The 25,736-nt window shown below is 36.0% G+C and overlaps 1 pseudogene; it reads left to right on the top strand.

Annotated features, from left to right (window-relative positions):
- The first annotated feature begins 1,331 nt into the window (after positions 1-1,331).
- Positions 1,332-23,774, top strand: LOC113052386 (MAM and LDL-receptor class A domain-containing protein 1-like; annotated as a pseudogene).
- Positions 23,775-25,736: the final 1,962 nt, after the last annotated feature.

The raw sequence follows: 25,736 nt of genomic DNA, 5'->3' as shown, positions 1-25,736 counted from the left end.
GTTTAAAGGGTTAGTTTACCCAATAATCACATAGTTGTAGTCCTAACATTTTTTCCAAAATAACTAGACAGACTTGCCAGTAAAAGACAAATACTGAGGTTACACCACCACCAGAGAAGCAAAGAAAGAGGATCTGATGCTGATGATACACTGGGCAACTTTTTTTAGCAATGTTGCTTGGGCACTTTCCCGCTGAGAATGGGTAACAAATTTCTATCTGTATACTATAGATCGGTCGTGGGCCCTGTGTCTCACCTAGTTAGCCATTGCCCAAAGTTGCCCAGTGTGTCATCAGCCTGAGAGTTCCTTTCTTTCTTCTGTAAACCACAAAAGCAGATAAAACTAATACGTTTTGATGTATTGACAGGACAAAAAAACCCTGAGATTTCTTAAAATATCAGAAGTCAGTACAGGTTTGGAAACAACATTTTAGTAAGGTTTCTTAAGTGATTATAAAATATAGTTTTATTTTTGGGGCTGGACTACCTATTTGATTGTCTAGTTGCAGATGTGGAGAACATTTGGGAAACCTGTTTGAAACCAGTCATTTAAATAAGAAGGATGAACAGTTTTCCTTTATATTGCTATAGAGTGTATGTAAATGTCTGAAAGTTTATTTAAAGACCAAAGATCAATGCTTAATATACTATGTCTTGTGTTGTGTTATAATAATTAGTGTCCTTTAAGTGGGAACACAGCCACTTAAATCTCCTGGCACTGACAATCAATAAACCCAACTAATCACATAGACCGAAAGTGACATCCCTGGTGACACAAGATTTGATTTGTGTGTCTTAAGACTCCATTATCACCACCCTCAGTCTCTAGATCTTAACACTCACAGCCAGCAGGATTATTAGTATAGTCACCTTCTGTTAGACAAGCTAATATCCTACAAATGCAATTTCAGCTAGGTAACGTCTTTAGAGGGATGATTATCAGTAATAATAAAAAAAAATCCCTAATTATGTATTCGTTATTCTTATGCCTGTGTCATTTTGATATTATTATGGCCAACAGAGGTTCACTTCTATCCCACCCCATTAATGATTTTGAATTGTAGTCATAGATTCATGAAACATGAAATTATAGCTGAATGAACATTTGTAAAGATAGAGGGCGGGACTAATGCATGACTGATTACTTTGCCATCTTATATTTCATTCAGTGCTGTTCTTCAAACTGAAAATCAAGGAAATTTAGATCGTAAAACATTTCTATCAACACTTGTTTAAATAACTTTTATATGTTTTCACTTTTATATGTTTGTTTAACTCAAACTTGTTAACTTGGTTTCATATTGAACAGAAGATTATGTCTTAAAATAATAGATTACGTTTTACTGCTACTTTATCACCAGCCAATTGCATGGATTTTGATACACAGTTTGACATCAGGTACACAAACATGATACATAATGACAGAACGCAGGGCTATTGTGTAGCCATGAAGTTATATGCAATACTGTTCTGTGAGACACAGGTTGTCCATAGCTCAAAGTCGAGAGGATACAGTACACTGTAGTGTATCATCTACGCCATGTCTGACTGAGGAGTTTACTTGTGCAAGAGGCAGCTGTGTGTCTGAGGAGCATGTATGTGATTTCAGAGAGAACTGTGAAGATGGCAGTGATGAGACTAACTGTAAGTATTATCTGCTCTTCTATTTGTGCTTGTGCAGGCAGTTCTTCAACAGAAATCATCCTTTCTTTTCCTTTCTGTGCACAACATGATTTTAAATGTCCCTAAAGACCTTCGTGTAAATAGTGAGATTTATGGCACACTCATAAAAGGGGCACACTGGGAGGTCTTTTGTAATATTGATTAAAACCTTCGAGGGCTTTTAAGAGGCAGAACATTACAAAATTGAGGCTGATGTATTAGGGTTGACCTCTGCATTTGTTTTGCACCCTGATCCTTTTAATGATGCTAAGAAAAGATTTCCATTAGCATTTTCATCTTATGATGTCCATTTAAACGCCGAATATTTATTCTGTATACCTATTATATATATTATTCAACTTGTATTTCCTTATTTTGCATCTACTGAATCTATTTTATGACAACAGATTTTCAGTCAAGTGCCTATTAAATGCAGTGTGATGGATGCCGTTCTGAGTTGCATGTGTGTAATGGTGTCCCTGTAACAGATTTGAAATGAGTAGCAGATAGCAGTGTTTATTTTACTGTAATGGCCTGATATAGCTTGGAGTTTCCTCTCATATAGGTTCCCAGTTTGTGAGATGTGACTTTGAGGAAGGTTTCTGTGGTTTTCAACTTCAAAATGAACATCATGTTTGGATAAGAGGATCAGGTTTGAGCCATCCGATTACTGCGGCAGACCACAGAGAAAATGTTACAGGTAAGTAACCAGTCTTATATCCGTATGGATACTACTTATCTCTATAAATTTGATAGACTAATATACAGTCCTCACTTCCAGTCTTCACAGACATGTTGGGTACAGAAAAGCATCTTTTGGTGTTGTATTGCATTGTTTTATTAATTATTTATCTCTTATACAACAAAAACCAGTAGTTTGTTTGCTAAACCACCATTTGCTTTTTAAAGCAAGCTATCAAAACACTAATTTCCATCAAATTCCATCATTACTGTGTGAAACTGCTTTTATACAACTGTTCAGTAAACCATACATGAATATTGACTTACATTTTAGACACAATACATAATACCCTTTTTTTTCTTTTTTTTACTTTATACATATCAGTTTGGTTTGGTTTCAGTCTGCCTTCAATCCTGATCCATACAGTCTTCCCTGGAATGCGAAGGGTGGTGGTGTTAAACAGCAGAGAGGAGTTTAAGGTTGCTGTGATTTCAGTACTTGTTGGTATATTAACATTATATCAGTTAATGAAATTACAGTATTTAACTGTAAATTTAAGCTAAAACCATAAAACCTAAAATGTTGTTACCATATTTTTTATGGTTAAAACAAATGTTTTTAACCATAAATTGTAAAAAATTTTGCAGTGTAGCTGTTTGTAAAGGCAAAAATATGAAGTTATATGATTGCTTTGCTCACTGAGATGACGTTTCTGAAGGTTGTGAGGTGCACAGAGCTCAAGATATGCAGGGATATAAAGCTTTAAATAAGGTCTAATACATTTACAGCCTGTGCTGGACGGATTGGGATATCAGAGGAACCATTGTGACAGGCAGAAGAGAACCTCAGCATATTTCTAATTTACAGTTCAGCCCCAAAATAGAAATTGGGAGAGACATCATTGACATTTTTAATTCGAGTATATATAAGTGCCATGACAAAATCATGGTGTGATTTTATTATCTTCTGAAGATTTTATAGGTCTACATTTTAAGATTTAATTGCTGACACAGCTTTGCGGTAAATCAATAAATTTTATTTTACAAATTTGTCACAAAAATGCTTAAATGTTTATAGGAAAACATAATCATACTTTAATTTCCACCATAAATACAAAACTGCACAGAACAGAACAAGGCTGATTGTATATTTTCTTTGACCCAGTGTTTTAAAGGGAGGTTTATGTGTTATAAATGTGTGTGTGTGTGTGTGTGTGTGTGTTACGATACTGCATTATTGTGATTTATTTCAGTCATACCCTTGACAGTCAGATTAATCATTATAATGTGTCCATGTTCAGATCTACAGTACATGACACCGTTAACAGAGGTGATAATGCAGGAAGGAGCTCTAGCCACTCTTCACTTTATGAGTCCCATCTTGACCCTTTGCTTACCTTTACTATGAAATATGTATTTTGGCTTTATTGTTTTCTCCAGAGACTGACATCAAGGCACCTCTTCCAACTCAGTGCCCCCCATCTCAGTTTTAAAACGTCTGTGTAGATGGGGTGAAAGTGTGTGACTTTTCTTTAGATTGCCCAAATGGAGAGGACAAGTCCAAATGTTGTGAGTATCAATGTAACCGTGTGTATGACCATTTGTAAATTGAATGTGCAAGGCTTCAGGTGTCATTCACAGTTGTTTTTACTGTAGAAATAGTTTACTTCCACATTGCAAAAGACTGGATACTCAAAGATCAAAACAGCTTAAAGATTAAAGATTCTGCATAGGTTTTTGTTAAAAAAAGTTCACCCAAAAATTAATTTGTCTGTCATCATTTACTCACCTTCATGTTGTTACAAACCTACTGGATATGGCTTTCTTTCTTTCTGTGAACATAAAGTAATTAAGATATTCTGAAAGTTTTAACTGTTTTGTCAATATTTTGAAGGGCGGTTTTATCCTTTTAATTTATTGTTTCACTATTATTTCAAAATGTTAATTTGACTTTCAGCGGCACAGTGTGATTTTGAGTCTGATTCATGTGGCTGGTATGAGCTTGTCCAGGGTGATGGATTTGAATGGGTGAGAGGCTCAACTAATGGAGTCGCCATTGATTATCTAGACCAAACACCACCCCAAGACCACTTTACTAATACAAGCGCAGGTGACATAAATACACAGACTAAATAAATCATGAAAATATTTTCTCTCATATTTAATTTATACTCTCACTCCCAAAAGTTTTACTTAGTTTGTATAAACAGTAAAAAAAAAAAAAAAAAAAATCCCACTTGCATAATAATGTTTATCTACAAATCAGGAGTGTAAACTGTGTGAGAATCAGGAGTGTCATTTCAGTTTTGAGAAAAGTAGTGCTGATTTTCATAGTTTTGTTGCTAAATATCTGTTGATGTTTATCATAATCTACTAATAATTTACAAACAACATAATGTAAAATATGATCGTACATGTTCAGGTTTCTGTAAATACCATTTAATGTTTTACTATCTTTTTCTCCCCCTTCAAGGCCACTTTATGTTTATTTTCAAGAGGAGCAGCAGGTTTTCCCAGCAGGCTTTACTGCGCAGTCCTACATTCCAGCAAACAAGTTCAGACTTTGACCTTGCTTAGTGAAATTCATTCATTAAAAATGAATTAAAATATATGTTAATATTTGCAAAAAAAATCACAAATCACAAACAACATTATTCACTGCTTTACAGTATATTTTTTAACATTCAGTGTTTAGATTTCAATATTAACGTTGATTGTTTTGCTTCCAGGCACTATAATTCTGGCCATTCTGTTGGTGCTGCTGAAATGCACCTGGTGATAGAGGACTCAGACAGCATCACTATACTTTGGCAAACACTTTCCAACCAAGGTAACCAGTGGCACCCTGTAACCATCCAGATTAGAAGACAGACCAGGCCTTTCCACATCTCAGTTGCAAAACTGAGCCTGGCTGTGTATGAAGGAGTCTCCGCTTTAGATGATTTTATGTTCCATAACTGCTCATTGCCTGAGGCTGTGGAGATGTGCCCAACTCCTAATCACCTTCACTGTAGCCAGAGCAAAGCATGTGTGGACTATTTTCAGATCTGTGACCTGATCGATGACTGTGGAGCTGGAACAGATGAGGAAAACTGCTGTCAGTATTGGTGGTCACAAAACCGTTTATATTGTTTGATGTTATATTTGGCAGTCGGTTTACAGTGATCTTTTCTTCTCCTATCAGCACCAGAACTAATGTGTGACTTTGAGAAAGATCTGTGTAGCTGGACTCAGGAACATGAGGAGGACATGTTTGATTGGACCCGTATCCAAGGACCCACTCCCACTTTCAACACGGATGGCCCATGGAAGGACCACACACGAGCCAGTGTGGATGGCCACTTCCTCTTTATCGAATCTTCAGAGCCACAGAAGTTCAAAGACACCGCCGTTCTTATCAGTCGGCCTTTTCTCCAAACTTTTCGTCTAGGTCCTGAATCCAAACCTGTGTTTTCAGATTCCACTATCACATGTTTGGCCAGCATGTGTTTAGTTTGGCCGTGTACATGCGCACACGTAACAGTGGCCAAGGGAACTTCGTCACCCATTGGTTTCCAAAGCCTTGCCAAGTACTCACACTTGCGGTCTTTACACTTGACTACTTCTATGACGTATTTGTCCCAAGTGTTCAAGTGAGGATGAAGACCACAAGTGTGTATAGAACTTTTCATTACCTGATGAGACACACTTATAGTATTAAAATGCAAGTGTTTGCATAGCTTAATTTTAATTTTAAATACTTTGCATTTTAAAATCAACTTATAAATGTCTATTCAGTAGTTCCTATAACATGACAATTTAAATTTGTGGTGCTTATAATTAAGCGTTAAAAAGCAGTTCCAAATGTTGTACAACATAAAAACTAATCAATAAAGCAATAAAAAGTGTAGTAATTTGTTTTATATTATATGTAATAGCCTATCCAAGCGGCAACCTCCCGCTGTCTCTTATGAAGCCAATAAAGAAGTGACTTAACTCGTAACTAGCCATGTCCCTGAATTGATTGTTTTGCTAAATTAAGCTGATCTTTAGGCTAACAGATGAACAACCCACTAAATTTAATTAAATTTTTGAAAATTTTATTATTTCATATCATCAGAGCATGAGTAAGGAAATGAAAAGGATGTACTAGTATTGTTTGAATTTATAAAGCACGACAAGACAATTAGTGTTACATATAATTATCTGTCATGCAGTTGATAAATAACACCAGAATATGCTAATGTGTTTGCTATCTGCCATTTAAATTTTCAGGAAACTTTCTTTTTCTTTACTACATTGCAAAGCATAGACTTTTTCCTCCCCTTTATTCCCAGATTATTTTAAAATAAAGAAATCAAGAAACTTTTATTTTTACCGGCCAGTGATGATTCTGAAAGGACATACCTGTAGTCGGTTGCAATAGTAACGAACGCAATTTCATACACATCCTGCTCTTATTTTAGTGCAGGTGTTAAGATTGTTGTTATTTCAGCAAACATTTTCTATGCATTTTAACAGTGTTAAGTTAAACTTTTATATATCATTCAATGGTACTATTTAGAGATCAGTGACGTGCATGCATTTTAGACACTTTTGTGTTTTTACTCAGTCCATGTAATAAATGCACGCCCTTGAATAAGCAATGCATAATTTGAACTTCTGCAAGCTGCAAAATAAAGATATACTCTTCTTTCTTCTTGCTGCTACAGATTGTAGTGGAGGGGACTGTTGGTGATGACTTCAGAGGAGATATTGCCATAGACGATCTGTCTTTCCTTGGCTGTCAGCCATATGATGGTGAAGTAAAAATTGCATGCAATTAGTTTCAGGTTAAAAACAGAAAAAAGGAAAATAAACTTAAAGTTACATTCTTATTAGGACTTGTAGTGTCAATTTGGATGCAGTTGTCTGATTCAGGATAGCCTTAAGCTAGAATTCTTGGATTTAATGTAGTTATGTGTCTATATCTTTGTATACTGTAGGTGAATTGCCCTCAAAGGAGCCCAGCATCTTTGCCCCCGTCCCCACCTTGTCTGCAGCACCCCCTCACAGCTGCCCTTCTGACCAGTTTGTGTGCTCAACCTCATTCAAGTGTGTAACATCACACCAGACTGCTCCGATAGCTCAGATGAAGAGCACTGTGGTAGGCATCTCATCTATCTGTCTACTAACTGTTCATAAGTTGTTGTTTTGGATAGAAATTAATACTTTAATTTAGCAAGGATGGATTAAACCGATTCAAAGTTGACAGTAAACACACTTATAATTTTGCAATATATTTTTATTTCAAATAATTGCTTTCTATTCATCGAAGAATCCTGATTGATAATAATGAAAAATGTTTTTCTGAGCAGGAAATCAGCATATTAAAATGATATCTGAATGATTAAGTGACTGGAGTAATGATGCAAAAATAAATGTATTTGCCATCACAGGATTAAATTGTTATTTTAAATTGTAATTTAATGTATTTAAGTTGTAACCCACCCCAATCTATCTATCCATCCTACTGTTTTCTCTGTCCTCAGTGAAGGAGTATTGTGATCTTGAAGGTGATGCTCTCTGTGGATGGTATTTAAGTGTCCCTGTTCCTCCTCATGCCTTTCGCTGGCAGACAGGACAAGGAGAGAGTATCCACCAAGGAGAAGAGAACCACAGACCTGCTAATGACCACACACTGTGAGCAATAAACTGCATCATTTATTAGAACGTGTTTGTGCTCTTGTTTATAAAAGCATGGTCAAGTTTGCATTACATTTTTGGGTGTTTTTTGCTTTACTATGTTTACTCATCTGTACACGGGCTTGTTTTGCAGTGGTTCATCAGAGGGTTGGTATATATTTGCGGACAGCTCCAATGGAGGATATGGTCACACCACTGATCTCTTGACTGCTCCCATTAAAATAACAGGACCCCAATGCACTCTTGTGTTCTGGTATCACATGAGTGGCTTTACTGTTGGAACGTTACAGGTGCAGTTATCTAGAAATGATGAATATAATTGTTATTCATTTGCTGCACTGGTAACCCATGCCTAGAAAATATCAAAACATCTTATAAATGTGTCCGAATACATTTCATGCTTCATTTTGTCTTTCATTGTGTTTAAAATCTAAAATGGTTGGTTTCCAGAGAACAATTTGCAGTGTGTCAAAACAGTCTCAAAATTGCATCTGCAGGTCTTTATCAAATCAGGTGCTGTCACTCATGAAGTTTGGTCCCAAAATGGTAACCAAGGTAACCGCTGGGGGCGGGGTGAGGTCTTCATAGGAATCTGTCATAAAATCCAGGTCAGTGTTTCTGTTTTATGAGGACTAAAAAATGCTTTTTCAAAAAGTAAATAACTGAAAATATATTTGAAAATATATTTTTGAGAAGCAAAAAATGCACCAACAGATACCGTCAGTCAGCTTCATTATTGTTCAAATGTTTGAGGTCAGAAAGATTTGTTTTTAAGAAAATTATACTTTTTTTTTTTTTTAGCAAAGATGCATTACTTATTAAAAATGACACTAAAGACATTTATAATGTTGCCAAAATGTTTAAATAAATTCTGTTCTTTTTATAGAATAGAAAACCTCCTATCCTTGGAATAAAGCTAAAAAAAAAGAAAATTTGCACAATATTATGGTTTTTACAGTAATTTTATTCAAATTCATGCAGCCTTGATGAACTTAAGGACTTAAAAAAAAAAAAAAAAACTTTTGAACCACAATTGAACCATAAACAGTTTATAAGATAAAATAAACATTTATTTACATTTTATAAAGATGAACAAAGACCTGTGTGTGTATAGTATTCCTGAAATGTGCAGAAAAATTTTAAGTGTCAAGCTGGTTTTTGGACTGTTGATGCTTGCTCAGAAATATCATGACTTTTCCTCCATCTGGCCCTTGCATCATTAATATTTATCAACACTTATTATATATAAACACTCTTACAAGTTCTCATCATTGTGTTAGATACTTCATGACACCCTTTACTGCTAACTGCCCTTTAGCTGTGTACTATCAGGCACTTTAGTGCAGCAGCTCTCAAGCACTTCCAATTCACAATCTCTACGTATATTTTTCTCCTTCAGTGTTTCAAACATATATTTGTTTGCTGCTTTTCTTTTAAGAGAATCAATTGATTTTGTGTGACAATTGATTTTGAGTGCAATTGACAGTGCAGCTGTATGAAAGTGCAGCTGACTGTGGAGCAAATGAAGATGTTTACTGCAGTTTAAAAGCATGCATATCTTGGTTTATGAATGCATCAATAGGTGGGTCTTCCCGCCAAGTGAGGCATCAGCTACATGGGTGATATTGTTGTTGATGATGTGGCATTTGTGGACTGTGTTCCTCCAATAACGTCAGATCTTCCTTGTGCTAACAATGAGTTCATCTGTGCCAACAGTCACTGTATCTCTGAGGACAACTTGTGTGACTTTATTGATCACTGTGGAGACGGCTCAGATGAGAATCATTACATATGCAGTGAGAAACAAATCTATCACCCTCTTCTCTGTCACTTTTAACAGATATTTTCAGCTGTATTTCAGTGGTCAGTCACAGAATTAGTGTATGGAATAACATTGTTACTAGCATGGGTTTATGCTAAACGAAAGACAAAGAGCTTGAGGAGGATAGGGATCAAATGAGGAGTTTACTGACGATAGAAGGAGAATACAGACAATATACTACACTTACAATACATATACAAATATAATCACTGACGAGGAAGAACTGAACAGAATGGGTATTTAAACACACAGGAGGTAATCAGGGAACTGGAGACAGGTGGGGATAAATCAAATACCAAAACAAGAAAAGGAAGATGACCAAATAAAAAAACAAAAGTTCATTAACGTAACAAACATAACACCTCACATACTGTATTGAACGTACAGTATTTTGACCCTAAATGTATTTTGCATTTACAACAGTGTTTGTTTTAAAGGGTAACTTCACCCAAAAATTTAAATACTGTTATGATTTACTCACCCTTGTGTCTTTCCAAACCTGTTTGATGGTTTTTAGTTGCCTGAAGTGCATAAGAAAATTCTGTAAAACATTTTGAATTAGATTTTTTTGTCCATACAGTCTCAAAATCAGTGGGTCCCAATGTATTTCAAACAAAGTTTGCAAAATACCTACAAAGTTCTTCTAAATATCTTTTTTTTTTTTACAGGTTTGAAACAACATGAGGGTGAGTGAGTGATGACGAATTTTCATATTTCACTATCCCTTTAACAATATTCATATTTTTCCCCAGAGGGATTTAGTGGTCGCTGCAATTTCGAATTTGACCTTTGTTCCTGGAGACAGAGTCAAGATGATGACTTTGATTGGTTGATAAAACCAGGAAATATGCATACACATGGGACTGGGCCATCCACTGATCACACCCTCCGTAAACCATCAGGCCATTACGTATATCTAGATGGGTCCTTCCCACAGACAACTGGACACCCTGCCGAATTCTAGGACCTCTTTTCCACCACTGCAGCAAAGATGGCAAAGTAAGTGCTCACTGGTGTTTTTATGTGATTAATTCACTCCAGGATGAGTTAGTACTTGCATTATATTATTGATCTATGTGTGTGTGTTCACAGGATCCTGTCCTCCAGGTTCTCTACAGTGTAACAATGGCAATAGCTACAAACGAGAGCAGAAATGTGACTTCACTGATGACTGTGGAGATGGAACTGATGAATTAGATTGTGGGACGTCCTGCTCATTTGAACATGGCCACTGTGGTTGGAAAAGCAGCCTGGCAGACACCTCTAGTTGGGCTCATGGTGTCGGCTCCATTCATATGATCAGACCCCCTGATGATCACACACTTAAAAATGAAAACTTTACTATATACCACTGCAGATTTACAACAAAAAGGCATGGATTTCTTGCGGAGGCTTAACCTTCACAACCCACATAAGAAACATATTGCAAATAGCGTGTCTACAGGACATTGACACAACTTAAACAGATAGAAAGCAAACACTCCTGAACTGATACCCCTTTTAATCAAGTGTAATTACAGTGTTATACACATACTTCATTAATTACAGAAGCATTCATAATTTTAATTGCAGTACATCCTTCACGTGCTACTTAGATGTTTGAAATAAGAGACTTAATTTCTGTGGAAATGTTTGCTCATTATCTGAAGTTGTGGGAACGGTGTGTTACTTGAACTAACTACTGTATCAGTCATTCAGCAAGTAAATATTTATTGTTTAACATATGGCCCTTTACTTTATACATTTCACGAGTTCGCCTGCCTATCCAGTCACAATGAATAATGATAAATGAACATGGTTTGCTGACCTCTGCTTGGCTCAAAGTCCAAACTAAAACCCCTGATAATTGTAGATTATTGGCTAAAATGAATAGGAAAAATAGAAAAAGGAGGAGAGATGGCAGAAGAATCGTCACTGAAGTGACTCAGTGACTGCTGTATATGATAATATTTGACAGGACTGATCAGGCTCCTCCTAAACTCCTCTCCCCCCTTTTTTATTCCAGTCTGGTGGAATAAAAATGAACATTTCTCCTGCAAACTATGAAGTCTTACCAGTCTTAGACATGGTTTTATGATTTTAAGGCCTCGTCTCTTCGGTGTAGGCTCCTTTATTGATTTGGTGCTCTGCTTCACTTTATCTCAACAAGATATCTTTATTAATAAAGTAGCTGGGAGCTTGTGATTCTGTGTATATCCTTCCATAAGCAAGGTTCTCTAACATCAACAGAGCTGTACGAGTCCCAAACTCCTGTGAGAGATGAAGTAAGTGGGAAAGCCATGTTCAGATGTTCTAGCAGAGACCTATAGATCGCCAATTGGCAGTCCTATGTTTCGATTATTTCTGACTTCAACAGCAGGCATGATTTCAATTTAGCATAATCCCTGTTTGAGTACATCTGTTTGTAATTTTCAGAATAACTAGACTTTAATTTGGTTTTATGGCAGAATAGGATTAGTGCATCCAAAATTATATTTGTTACATTAAAAATACTACATTACTAAACTTGCCTGTTTAATCTACTGTTTTCAATGAATATCCTTGCTTTATCCTTGCTTTTCCTAATCAATGGAAGAGGTGGAGTTTGCACTATTCAACTTTCAGGGTGAATGCATGCAGATATTTTTTATTTTGTTATTTTTTGCAATACTGCTGAAATGAGTTCTTCTGAAAGTGATAGCCTATTTACAAAAGTGTGTATGTATGAATGTATGTTTGAGCACCACTGAGGAAGTAAGTTCCCTGATGTAATTTGTTGATGATATAAAAGCTATTACATGTGTATTATTAATGTCAGTTTTTCTCTGTTCAGGCCACTTTGTATATCTGGCAGCCACTCCTGTGGGATTGAAGGGTGATGAAGCTCACATGAGAAGTTCTGTGTGGAAGGAGTCTAGTGCCATATGTAAACTCACCTTCTGGTACTATATTTCTGAGAAAGCCACAGGAATCATCCGGCTCTTCGTTAAGGTACATGACTTGATCTTACCAAGCTGACAAACCTAAACTGCCACTAAAATTTATTATTATTGCTTAAATCAGGGAAGGTGTTGAGGTCTTTAGCTCTGTTGAAATAAACTGAACTAGTGTTGCTTAAATTATGTCAGATTGCTAAACATGTTCTTACATGACTTTTCAATGCTATGTAATGTGATTCTTAGCTGCGATGAACCATGGGAGTTGATAAATGTAGCTTATGAAACTTCAGAATTATGAAAATGTTTTAAATAAAGTGAAAAAAACATGATTTTACTTAGTATGAAATGGAAATGTGATTGTCTTTTGTGCCTACTGTGACAAAAACCCAAATGAATCGGCTTCTTGAATGGGAAAAAGTGTAGGATGGGACTTGATCTTGTCCAGTGGGAATTGGTTGGATCATTGGATTGTTGTCGTTTTCTGTTTGCTGTGATGATTTTTGATTAAAGATTATTAGGGCACATACATAAAAAAAGATGTGTATTAGAGGTGTAACAGTACATAAACATGACGGTTTAGATATCACAGTTCGGAAGTTTCGGTCAGCAGGGGGGAAAACTATAAATATATATTAAGCAGTGGTTTACTGAATAAATTGCTCTTTCTTGAAACAAACTTAATTAAAATTCCCTTAGGGATAAAAATCTACTTCAGATCTAAACTTAAAGGCATAAGGTTACATTTAACAACAGAGCCCAGACTTAAATTATTATTATTATTTTTTTATTAGTATAAAAAGCAACACTTAACTTAAAAAATAAAAAAATTATGCAATCATGTAAATTTGCATATAATGTAGTTTTTAAATTAACATCAAAATTATAAAAATTCTATATGTTGTTGAAACATGATTATTTACACAGTGCCTCTCATAATTCGTTTTCTAACAGTTTTATTTAAACATTAAATAATGAATACTTTGCCATCATGTAAAGTCAAATATAATGAGAATATAATCTAATATTTCGGGAAATGCTCTTCTCTAGACTTCATTTATATTGCACTGATGATATGTGGCTGTCTGAGGTAGCCTAAATGAAATGCTATGTGACATTTTGTTTACAAGCTGTTTGTGGCGAGTGGGGCGGGGCCGAGAGGCGTGGGAACGAGGAGTGAGGCCAGGTGTAGTGATTGGAGATGAGCTACACCTGAGCCCCACCCCTCGTTCCCACGCCTCTCGGCCCCGCCCCACTCGCCACACTGTTTTATTGCCATCTTTCCATGTTTGAAAAGCTGATTGAACGATTACAGGAGGCATGAGATGTTCATTCATGTTTATTTAACATTAAAACTAGTGGTAGAAAGGGAGAGATGATCGTGCTGCTGTTTGACCGAAGGCGTTTATACAGCGATCTATTGCACCACATCAAAGACCGCCAAAACGGCATTTAGCGTTTGAATTTTCTGGAAAAAAAAAGAACCTAATTTGAAAGATGAGATTTTGTTTCCTAATCAAAAGTAAGAATATACAAAACTGGAGGTTTGCAACAAATTTCTGCTCGTACCGAACCGAAAGACCCAAACCGAAAATGTTTGATATAAATAAGTGGACCGTTACACCCCTAATGTGGATAATAACCATGTATAAATGAATTAGCAAAAGCTATATGTTTTTTGCATTATTACACCTGGAGCAGTGGGCAGCCATTTATGCTGCGGCGCCCGGGGAGCAGTTGGGAGTTCAATGCCTTGCTCAAGGGCACCTCAGTCGTGATATTGCTGGCCCGAGATTCAAACCCACAACCCTAAGGTTAGGAGTCAAACTCTCTAACCACTAGGCCACAACTCCCCGACTCCCTATAGCTTAAATTTGATAACTAATGTAAGCTCTATGAACAAGTGAAAGCTGCAGGAGAGTTTGAATAGTTCCAGCAGTGATGCTCAGAGGGAAGCAACATTGCCTCCGGTTCATCTCCACATGTATTTTCCAGAAGTCTCTTTTGCTTAATGTTCTTGTATAAGCTTGACCAGCTCAGGGCTCTGATGGTTGTGCTCAGCAGTGCCTGATAGAAAGCAGTACCAACATCTAATTGGATGAGAATTGGTTTGCTAATTTTGACAAGCCATCGGGGAACAACATGAAAGTCAGAATAAGTTCCTCTTTTGGTTCTCAGACTTGACATGGAAAATGTCATATTTAATTTGCATACTGGTGCAACTAAATCAAAGTAATTACACTTGAGCTTTTGGATCGTTTAGTGAAACTTTGTGTGTAAAGCAGATGTGAAACAATCTGTAATCAAAGCTTAATTCATTGTTGGTTTGTTTGTTTGTTTTTAAACAAATACAATGTTTTTTATTAGAAATTGCGGTTGCACTTTATTTTACAGTACGTGTACTAACATGTATGTGGCGAGTGGGGCGGGGCCGAGAGGCGTGGGAACGAGGAGTGAGGCCAGGTGTAGTGATTAGAGAGGAGCTGCACCTGCCCTCACTCCTCGTTCCCACGCCTCTCGGCCCCGCCCCACTCGCCACAATGTACTTTTAGTGTACTTACAGTGTATTTATCTAAGAAAGTTCTGGTAATACAAGGTAACTACATGGGGTAGGGTTAGGTTTAGGGGTAGGTTCAAGGTTAGTACCTAGTTATTACATAGTTATTGTAATTACTATAATAAGTACATAGTATGTACATGAGGAACAGGACTGTAAAATAAAGTGCTACCGAAATTGAAATTCGTAACTGTATTTTGTATTTTAGGTGTAGGAACCTGACGCTTTTTGCAATTTTGGTCTTTAATTTTTGGTCTTGAAATGTTCAGTAATGTATATAATTAAACTAAACTAGAGTTACTCAGAGTTGTCTGCAATATAATAGGCTTTTTAACTTTGTATAAGTGGTAGTGTAAATAAATTAGCTCTATCAAACCATGAAGAGAAGGTTTGATACAAGCTGTTTTATTACCATCTTTCCATGTTTGAAAAGCTGATTGAACGATTACATGATGTCACGTTCGGTGAAACAAGAAACACGGGAGAGATCCAAATGCAGGTAAGATGTTTATTGAGGGGCAATCCAAAAGGGTAAACAGTCCAGGCAGGGTCAAAACCAGAAAATCCAATAAACATAAAAACAAAACAAGAACACACGGGATGAGCAGACTCTGGAAGGTATCACAAATAAGACAAGGACTCCGTAATACAGACTCAGACAGACCGGGTATAAAAACACAGAAGGATAAGGAGGGAACTGGAGACAGGTGGGGAACAATCACTAAACTAAAACAAGGAGGAAGGTGACCAAATAAGGGAACAGGAAGTGATAAGGTGACAGACACCGTGGGAACGGAGGACACCTAGTGGAAACCCAGAGAACACAACCCAGACACTGTGACACATGAGGCATGAGATGTTCATTCATGTTTATTTAACATTAAAACTGGTAGAGAGGGAGAGATGATCGTGCTGCTGTTTGACCGAAGGCGTTTATACAGCGATCTATCGCACCACATCAAAGACCGCCAAAACAGCATTTAGCGTTCGTGACTTTATCATGTATTTTAGGTGTAGGAACCTGACGCTTTTTGCAGTTTTGGTTTTTAATTTTTGGTCTTGAAATGTTCAGTAATGTTTATAATTAAACTAAACTAGAGTTACTCAGAGTTGTCTGCAATATAATAGGCTTTTTAACTTTGTATAAGTGGTAGTGTAAATAATAGGCTTTTTAACTTTGTATAAATGGTAGTGTAAATAAATTAGCTCTATCAAACCGTGAAGAGAAGCAGAGAAATGAAATCAATTTTTTTACAACCCATTTCTTCGAGTGAATATGTGCTTGATTGAATTTCTGTTCCTAAATTTCTAGGCTTTTCACCCACATGACATTGTAACTCAACATTTCTGACAATTGAACAGGACACATTTTAGCTTGAATGATCTTACTTTGCAGTCATGTTACATTCAATGAATTTGAAGCTGTTCATACTAAAAAGCTCTTAATTAAATGATGTTTTATTGCTATTTTGAGCAATGATGCTGAATATGATCATACTTTCATCTTTTCATTGTTAGATGATCATTTTCTTTATTCGGTTACCTTTAATTTTTTTAATGATGCGGTTTCAGATCGGTGAGACTGAAAGAGTTTCTTGTATTTCAGGAGCTGTGTATCCTGGGTCATGCCCTGCTGTTACAGATTTTGTGTGTAACAATGGAGACTGTATAGAGAGTCATCTGGAGTGTGATGGTAAGACTGACTGCTCTGATGAGATAGACTGCAGTAAGTACAGTACATCTGCCCTAACCTTAATATTCATAATATAAATATGAATATTAAACACACACATATATACACCAAAAGTAACATATGAAATTTTTAGTTTGCTTCAAGTAATAGGAAAATGTGCATTACTTAGTGCTAAAAGCTAAATGTTATTTTTATTATGTGTCATAATGGCTGAGATTTGACAGTCACTGTGGATCACACGGACTGTATTGCCTGGACAGTAACTCTTATTACCCCCCTTTAACAGCAAAACAGACAGATTCTGAATCCAGACAACCACAAATGAATCGAAGTCCAAACCCTTCTACTTTATGTAAATATCTGTGGACAAAATAGCAGTTTTGTACAAGTTTCCCATAAATATGGGATGCAGTTTCTCTAAAATTGAAGCCAGCCGTCTGAATCATCTAATGAGTTGTTGCATAATTTAAAAACCAAAGGGTTGAAGCTCAGAAAAATCCATCACCAAAAGCCATTTTCCGGTTACTTCATCAATGGGTTTAATTACGATCTGGATTTCTGCCCCTCATGTACTCATGTTCTGTTCTGCTGAAAGATCAGCGTCTCTCAGATAAAGTGTTAAGTATTCATTACTTTAATTGTGAAAACGAGTCTGCCCTCTAAAAGGTGATCGATTTACTGAACCTATTGATTTTTCATGGCAAACAAAGAGTCAAGGAAATTACTGCACATGTCTTTTTGAGTAAAGTGGTGGAGGAGTCTTGCAGTGAAATCTAGTAATGTTGTTACATTCTCTACCTTAACACTATAATCTAATTTTGGACAAGAAAATAAATTGTTTCTTATATTTGTAGGAGTGTAGTGCTGTAAAAGTATTGAAGTCTATGCAAAATGAAAATTCACCCAGTCTTTTTTGTTAAAGCATATCATATATTTTATGTTATAGTTTTTTATGCTTGTAAAAGATTACATTTTTTTCCTGGGTAATTTTTATGTAAAAACGTAGCATCCTAATGTGTTTTAGCAGGCAATATCCAATGCTGTGAAGATGACATTTGGTTTATCTTTCAGGTGGAGGAGGGGACTACCTGTATGTGAGCTCTGGTGCTCAGAGAGAAGGAGATATTGCCAGATTAATAAACCAGCTGGAGTTTCCTGCGAGTGTCGGTGTACGTCATCTGCACTTTTGGTTCCACATGTACGGCTCACCTCACATGGGTAAACTGAAGGTGAGATAATAATGTACTTTAATACAAATCAATCGCACAGATCTATTACATAAGTTCTAACCATAACATTCAAAAGTTAATGTTTTTGGAAAAGTTGCTAATGCTTACCAAGGCTGCATTAATTTAATCAAAATACAGTGAAATTTTTATATTGTGAAATATTATTTCAATTTACAGTAGCTGTTTTTGTTTTTAATTAGTCTTCAGTGTCACAAGATCTTTCAGAAATCATTCTTATATTCAGATTTTCTGTTCAAGAAACCTTTTTCTATATAATTATCTGTGTTTAAAAGAAGACAGTTGTGATATATATATATATATATATATATATATATTTTTTTTTTTTTTTTTTTTTTTTTTTTTTTTTTGTGAAATGTGAGACATCAACATTGTTCAAGAAAACAGCATTTACTGGAAATAGACATTTTTCTTTAACATTATTTAAAAAAATGAACCACGATGAGTCTTCACCTCTTCCCTTTGCATCATGTGACAGTAATAAAAATAAAAATTATCATATCGGAACTTTGCAGTCTGCTAGATATCAGTCATAAAGTAAATGTGAGTAATAATATGAGTAATAAAAAATACATTTTAAAGTTTTGCAGCCAACTGTGCAGGAGTTAAGTGAAATCCCTTCCACTGCCTTTAATTTATATCGAGAACACTGATCTTTAAAGCGGACATCAGATGCCCATTTTCCGCAAGCTGATATGTTTCTTTAGGGGGATCAAAAAAAAAAAAAAAAGAAGTGAAAGAACTTTTATCATTGAAGGGTGGTTGTGTGTGCTTAGACATATTACATATAAGGGGAAAAATCATACTGACTGTTCATCAGACAATGTAAGAGAGGATGGGAAGAAGGGAATAGACAAAGACAAGATCAGTTTGTACTTCTCTGACTTCATTGCCTAAATGAAAGGTTAAATGTATAGCTTAAAAATATACAATAAACATAGAGTACATCAAATTAAAATGACTTATTTGGAGTTACATAATATATTACTTGACATTAAGTGGTTGGTTTCTTCAGGGGACTATCCCTGCAGTTTTCAGATTAAAGGATCTGTGGCCCAGGAGTACTGTACGGGTGAAGTGCCTCGGTCAAGGACACGTCATTAATGGAGAGGAGACTCTCAGTATCTCTCTTGTTGAGGGTTAACCCTGACCGAGTTGGAACCTGCCCATGACTTTAACCACTATTGAAGTATTGCTTAATCTCTGGTAATTAATGATGTGAAACCAGGCCCTTATAGCATTTTATCATTCAGTTATTGTGATGTTTTTATCATAAGTCATTATTATATGTGGATGTGTAGTGTCCCATTGGGTACCGTCTCAATGGAGGGAGGTGTGCAGTAAAGGAAAACGGACAAGTGTGTATGTGAGTTTCTCAAGCACAATAGTATTAAAAAATATGAATAATCAAATGCTGACTCTTTTTAAAAAGAAATAAGAGTATTCATTCAAAACTGTCCATTTAAAGCAACCGATTAAGGAGGCTTTATCTTACTGTTCACTTCTCTTGTACTCAAATGCCTATTAACATAATATTGTAATGGACTGTAGCTGCTAATACAGATAAATTCAAAGTAAATGTTTGTTATGGGTGACAAATATATTCTGATTTTTGCTGGGATACAGAAACCGTTTGTAAAAGTCTTACCGAAAATTCTGACCTTTCAGTTTTATCTGGTAAAAAAAAAAAATCCCTTCCTTCACCTGTCGGTCATGGTCAGGCGGGTGACAAGACCCTGTTGGAGATCTTTGCATTGAATTATTCAGTGCCAACCGAATATCTCATTGAAATGTGAGCGAGTTATACAAAGAGTATCAGCACACTGACTCTCAGTTTAAACATGTACTTTTCAGCAGACTGCCAAAGCAGGCTTTCTGTAATTACTGTTCAGCTTGTGCCAAGAACCACAGTCTTTATCTAATAAATCATCGATCATTGCTAATAAATTACGAAAATTACTTATGTCTCTTGTCCACAAACACTACTAGTGTATCTGCGTGGGCACGAGGTTGATTGCAGACTAGCTTAAGGACATTCTTTATATGAAAAGAAAAAAAAAAAGAAAAGAGAAAGGGACAAAGGGAAAATGCGTGTCTTTTTCTCATTACAGGAGCAAAGGGAAGGCTGTTTCTGATATTAAGCTCATGTGGATGTCTCCAGGCAAATTTTCATGCACTTTCTTGGAAAGTTGAGGAGCCAGCATTCCTTTATGAATTATCTCTGTCATTCAAAATCAATGTGTGCGTGTTTCTGCATTAATGATGTTTTTCTCGTCTTTCTCTAGTTGTCCATCACAGTGGACTGGTAATCGTTGCCATATCAAAGAAGAAACTTTTTTCACAACTGCTTCCACAACACCTGTGATACCAGATAGGTATCTAGGTAATCTGATCGGTGAGTTTATGCGCATGCAGTTATTTGAATATAAATAAACTAATTTCCACACAGAGATAAGCGACAAAATGTGTGTGTGATTGTGAACTCTGCAGCTGTCAGTGTTGGATTAAGTGTAGCGTTGATCCTGGTGGTCATTGCAACTGGAGTCATTTTGCTCTCGTTATTTCAAAGGAGACATTCACTAAAGTAAGTCCATTCACATTCAAATGAACTCTACCTGTTTTCGAAAGTGTCTATAAAATGTTTGGGTATTGACTGCATTGTTCTTGACTGAACAGAGACTCTAGTCTTATTGATAATGAAGAGTTAGATTGCTCAACCTTTGACTTACAGATAAAGGTAAGTCTTATGCCTCAGTATATGAATGCTATGATCAAATAAGTTGATTTCTCTGACAGCTCACATTATGCAGTTGCATGTTTGTTTTTGATATGGAAAATTTTTCCTTTTCTGTGTCATGTTACATCATACATTTCCTTTTCATGTTACGTCTCTCTAATACACCCCCTAGACTCTCTTTTTCCTCCCACTCTATTTCATTTTTTTTTTTTTCCACTTACTGCCTTTTTTCCACTTTGGGGCGAACAGTGTTCTTCAGTAATTTGAACCGCTCTGCAGGTGTGAGAGAGAGCTCTGTCACACTGCTGACAGGAAATATTGACCCCAAGCTTGATTTAGTGCATTTGTGTTGGTGAGAGCATGTGTACATTCAGCTCTCAGTGCTAAACTCGCTGTATTTTGCATGCGGCACACAGTCAGTTTCACTCTTCTGTGCAGTAATGGGTACTTTTTAGAGAAGTCTGGCATATTTTAATGCTAAACTGAGATTTCTCCATATTGTTTTAAGTTGTGCTTTCATGTAAGTGAGCTAATTCAAAAATGTAATGCAGTAGGAACCCTAGTGTTTTGAAGACAATTACTGATTTTCATAATTATTAGAATGTTTTAATTCTAGCCACTTATAATGCTAATCCAATTTGCTTGTGAACTTTGGAAGGATCATATATTAAAGCATTATTACTGTTGTTGTTGTTGTTCCTATAGCTGTCTTGTTATAAGATTACTGTGTAATTCTTATTTCAGCTGCGTTCTCTTGACGTTAGACCGAGGTGGCCAGTACATCCTCGACTAAACATCAGCGTCTACCCCTGGAGAGAGGAACCAAAGGTATGAAATTCAGGTTGTCATTATTAACATAGTGATTATTCAGTTCCACTCCCCCCCCCCCCCACCAAAAAAAAAAACACATTAGTTTTAAAAGACATAGTGGTGATGTACAATGCAATCTGTGAACTGTTTTATTGCTCTGCACTCATTTTTACTGCCTGCAGTTATAGTTTTGATATGCAGTAATTTGATCGAGGGTTGGGACCAGAGGACCTAAATAATACTTTAATCATCTGCTTAAGCAATAAGTAAAAAAAAAAAGGTACCAGAGGTGAGAAGGAAATGGAAGAAATGTCCATCCTAATGTCATCATAAGGACCCTGTGCTCAAGAATTGCTCTTTATAAATGGATAGAGTCAGTGGTTTTCATTTGTTCATCTGGGCCTGTCTTTGCTTGTGTGTTTTATTCAGGTCTCCAGCTCAAAGAAAAACAAGCTTTCTTTCTCCAACCCACTCTACAAGTGCTCAAACAGTTCTGAAGCTTGAAGGAAACACACACGCAGACACTGCCTGTCACGTTCCTATAGATTTACAGTGCTTTCCACTTCATTCAAGTCTCCCTGATAACATGGCTGTATTTGCTTAAGGTTTAGAGGGCTTTTTTAAACACAAACTCTTGGGAAGAACAACTGTGACCACAAACAAGTTCCAATTAAGCAAAATGAGGCAGTTAAACTATATCTGTCATGGAAAGAAAGTTTCTTGTAATAATCTATGACATGTAACACACTCCATTTGTTGCGAAATCTCTCTGAGGCACTGCAATTAAACTTCCATCTATCATATTACAAGAGCTAACATTTTATGTCAGTGCCTGCTTTAACATGAGGGGCTATGCTGAAAGATGCTTGTATGTTCAACAGCTCAGTTAATAGTATCTGATATAACCCTGCGAATGGTCATGTTCAGTTTTAAGACTTTTTAACGTCCCTTCCTATTATTTAACATTTGGCATTTCTTGAACATGGTCTTGTTTAATTGTTTCATTGAAGATGTCAAACAGTGTCTTTCAGAAAATAAAGGTAAATAATTTAAGAAAATCATAGCTTTATTAAATTAAAAATGTAAGATGATCACGATGTAATCTGGGAAGGTTTATCAAATCTAGAATGGACTTGTTTCAGAGATTGTTTTGTTTTAGCCTGTTCTCCTTCCAGTTCTCTGTGGTTTTGAGAACATTGTATTTTCATTACTTTAAATGTGTGTTCAATCACCACTCGGTCTCCTTTAGGATTCAAGCAGACCACATTTTGACAGATGATAAAATTGAAAACCATAGTGTTACCAAAACATGAACAAAGACAAGTGAAGTAGTTAACTGTGCAGTGGCAGTGTTTAAGTCAAAATGAAAAATGTTCTTGTTTCCAGAACACTGCACAAAAGCTGTAAATATACAATGATGAACTCTGGTGAAATATGGAATGTCTCAGTATTACAAATCGTCAGGTTGTGGTGTTTTAATCCTGCATTGTTCTTTTTTTTTCTGGTTCTCTTTCATCAGAAGTCAAAACAAATGCTTTGATTTTTCATAGCTCAAAAATGATATACAAAGCATGAAATTAAAAATTATGATTTGATATGTATACGCATGTAGATGAATTATTCAGGAAATGTCAAAGAATTTTTAGAATTTAGAATACACATAGATCTGAATTCAAACTGTAAGGCAGGGAATTCTTGTAAATTTTAAACTCCGGATTCTTTTTCTACATTGTACCCAATTTATTTTCTTTCTCTCTTTTGATATAATCTGATTTGATCTCACACAAACAGATCTAATTAACACATTCAGTGGTTTCTGATTGTGTTTAATAATACAGACTTCTACACTTACATATTTAGTTTACACTTACTTGAGGGACTTTAAAAAAAAGATTTACATGTTGGCAACTGGCTTACAGTTAAATACATTACCTTGCAACCCCCATCAGAGGAATGCTGTCATAAACATGAGCACAATAAATCAAGGACCTCAGATCCAAAACCAAGGTTTTCAGGCCGCATTTCTACGTGTTTTGGCTCTTGATGCATCACTGTAAGGGTATTTAAATTGGAATGCTAATGTGTAGGCTTTAGCATGCTTCATCCTTAAATGTTTTCACAAGGCTGCTTGTCCTGATCTAAAGGAGCAGAGGGAGGTGGTAAGCACTCAACCACAGCTCAATGCCTCTCGGTGCTCTAGGGACTCTTTCTGGCAGACGGTGTGGAAAAGCCTGTCAGTGCCATTCCCAAACATTAATGATCCCCTCATACACCCCTCCATTGCCTGTCTTGCCTCTGGGCTCTCAGGAAGAGACAACAGAAGCAATCTTTACAGAATTTAATACTAACATCAAGGACAGTTAGTACAGAGAGCGATTCAACATACTGATCTGTAATTCTCATGCATAGAAGATATAACTTAGTAAAAGCCTAAATTATGTGAATCCCTGGTTCTTAAAACAAGGGTCAAACATGCTTGAAAAACAATATATTCAGTTTTGTATTTTTTTTTATTCATTTGGAAAAAAGAAATTCAAGATATTTATATATTTTATATATGTATTATATATTAATATTATATTACCCCCCCCCCCCCCCCCCAATATGATGTGAGGTCTCAAATATTTAATAGAAAAAAATACAAAATTTGAGATGTTACATTTACTGTATACTGTGAAAAAACAATTCGTCACAGCATATTAGTAATGTTTATATTTATTTAATACATATTTTATTCATCTTTTTTTATATACTATATTAAAACATCTATAGCTATAAATAATATGTCGGTCTATATGAAGTGTTGAGTTACTACTGTCTAAGGCAGGCATGTACTAACCATCGGGACTACCGGGAGATTCCCGGTGGGCCGCGGTCTGGTTGGGCCAGTGTGTTATGTATTTTGTTTTTAAATCATTATTTATCGCAAATATATTCATAAGTATAGGTTGTACTATTATAAGTACTATTGTTGTACAGTCCAATTCCGGCCTTATGTGTCTCTCTCATGAAGCCGCATGATGCTTTTTTTTTTTTACGTTAGTCACAATAATTTATTTAAAACATTACAAAAAGCAGTATAAAGAACATATAAAACGACCCGTGCGCATGATGCTGATGCGAGCTGCGAGACGTGACGTGTTCACTGCTCATTGGGCAATCAGAATCAAGTTCTAGCCTTGAAAAGCAGCTGTTTTACAACTGCAACGAAATTCAATATGTTAAATAATAAAATATGTAAGCGTAAAGGAGGGGCCAAACGTTGAGAGAGAGAAAGCGACAAGCACTTGAGGCATATGCCACCAAATGTGTCAAGATAAATAAATTATTTGCTGGAAGGCAAAAGACTTCAGTGAAGATGTCCTCAGGGCGGGACTTGACTGCTGAGGTGAGACAGAAATGTAATGATACACGTAGGCTACTGCTTTGTTTTGTTTCAAAAAGTTAGGATATTCCAGCTGTAATATGCCACCACTCACTATATATATTACATTTACAATTCTCAGCTCTCAGGTTCAGTCCATTTTGTTACAAAATTCAGACAATACCGTTTTGGCGTAAAAAAATGTGACGTGACAGATCGCTTTAGCGCCTCAGTTCAAGTAAACCGATCATCTGTTACTTTCTGTTTAAAGATACAGTACAACTTACCGAAATGTATATATGCCTCAGAAATAATATCGATCAGTTATCAGTCAAAACAGCAGGAGAACAATTATTTCACAGTTACATTTACCTCAAGAAAGCCCTTTAAAGACCATAGCAGGTTAGTTGAGATTGAAAAATAGCCATAAGAAAGGAGTATTTTGCTAAATATGTGCACTACAGAACATATTTATTATATTTTCACATAAAGTATTTTACATTTGATTATGCAATATCTGTACCTGAAAACGGTGCTATTTATGATAATTAAAAAAATGTATTACTGACTGTTCACTTGTCTTCA

This window comes from Carassius auratus, chromosome 32, assembly GCF_003368295.1.
Source record: "Carassius auratus strain Wakin chromosome 32, ASM336829v1, whole genome shotgun sequence".
In the NCBI taxonomy this organism is placed as follows: domain Eukaryota; kingdom Metazoa; phylum Chordata; class Actinopteri; order Cypriniformes; family Cyprinidae; genus Carassius; species Carassius auratus.
This window is presented reverse-complemented; position numbering and strand designations above follow the sequence as displayed.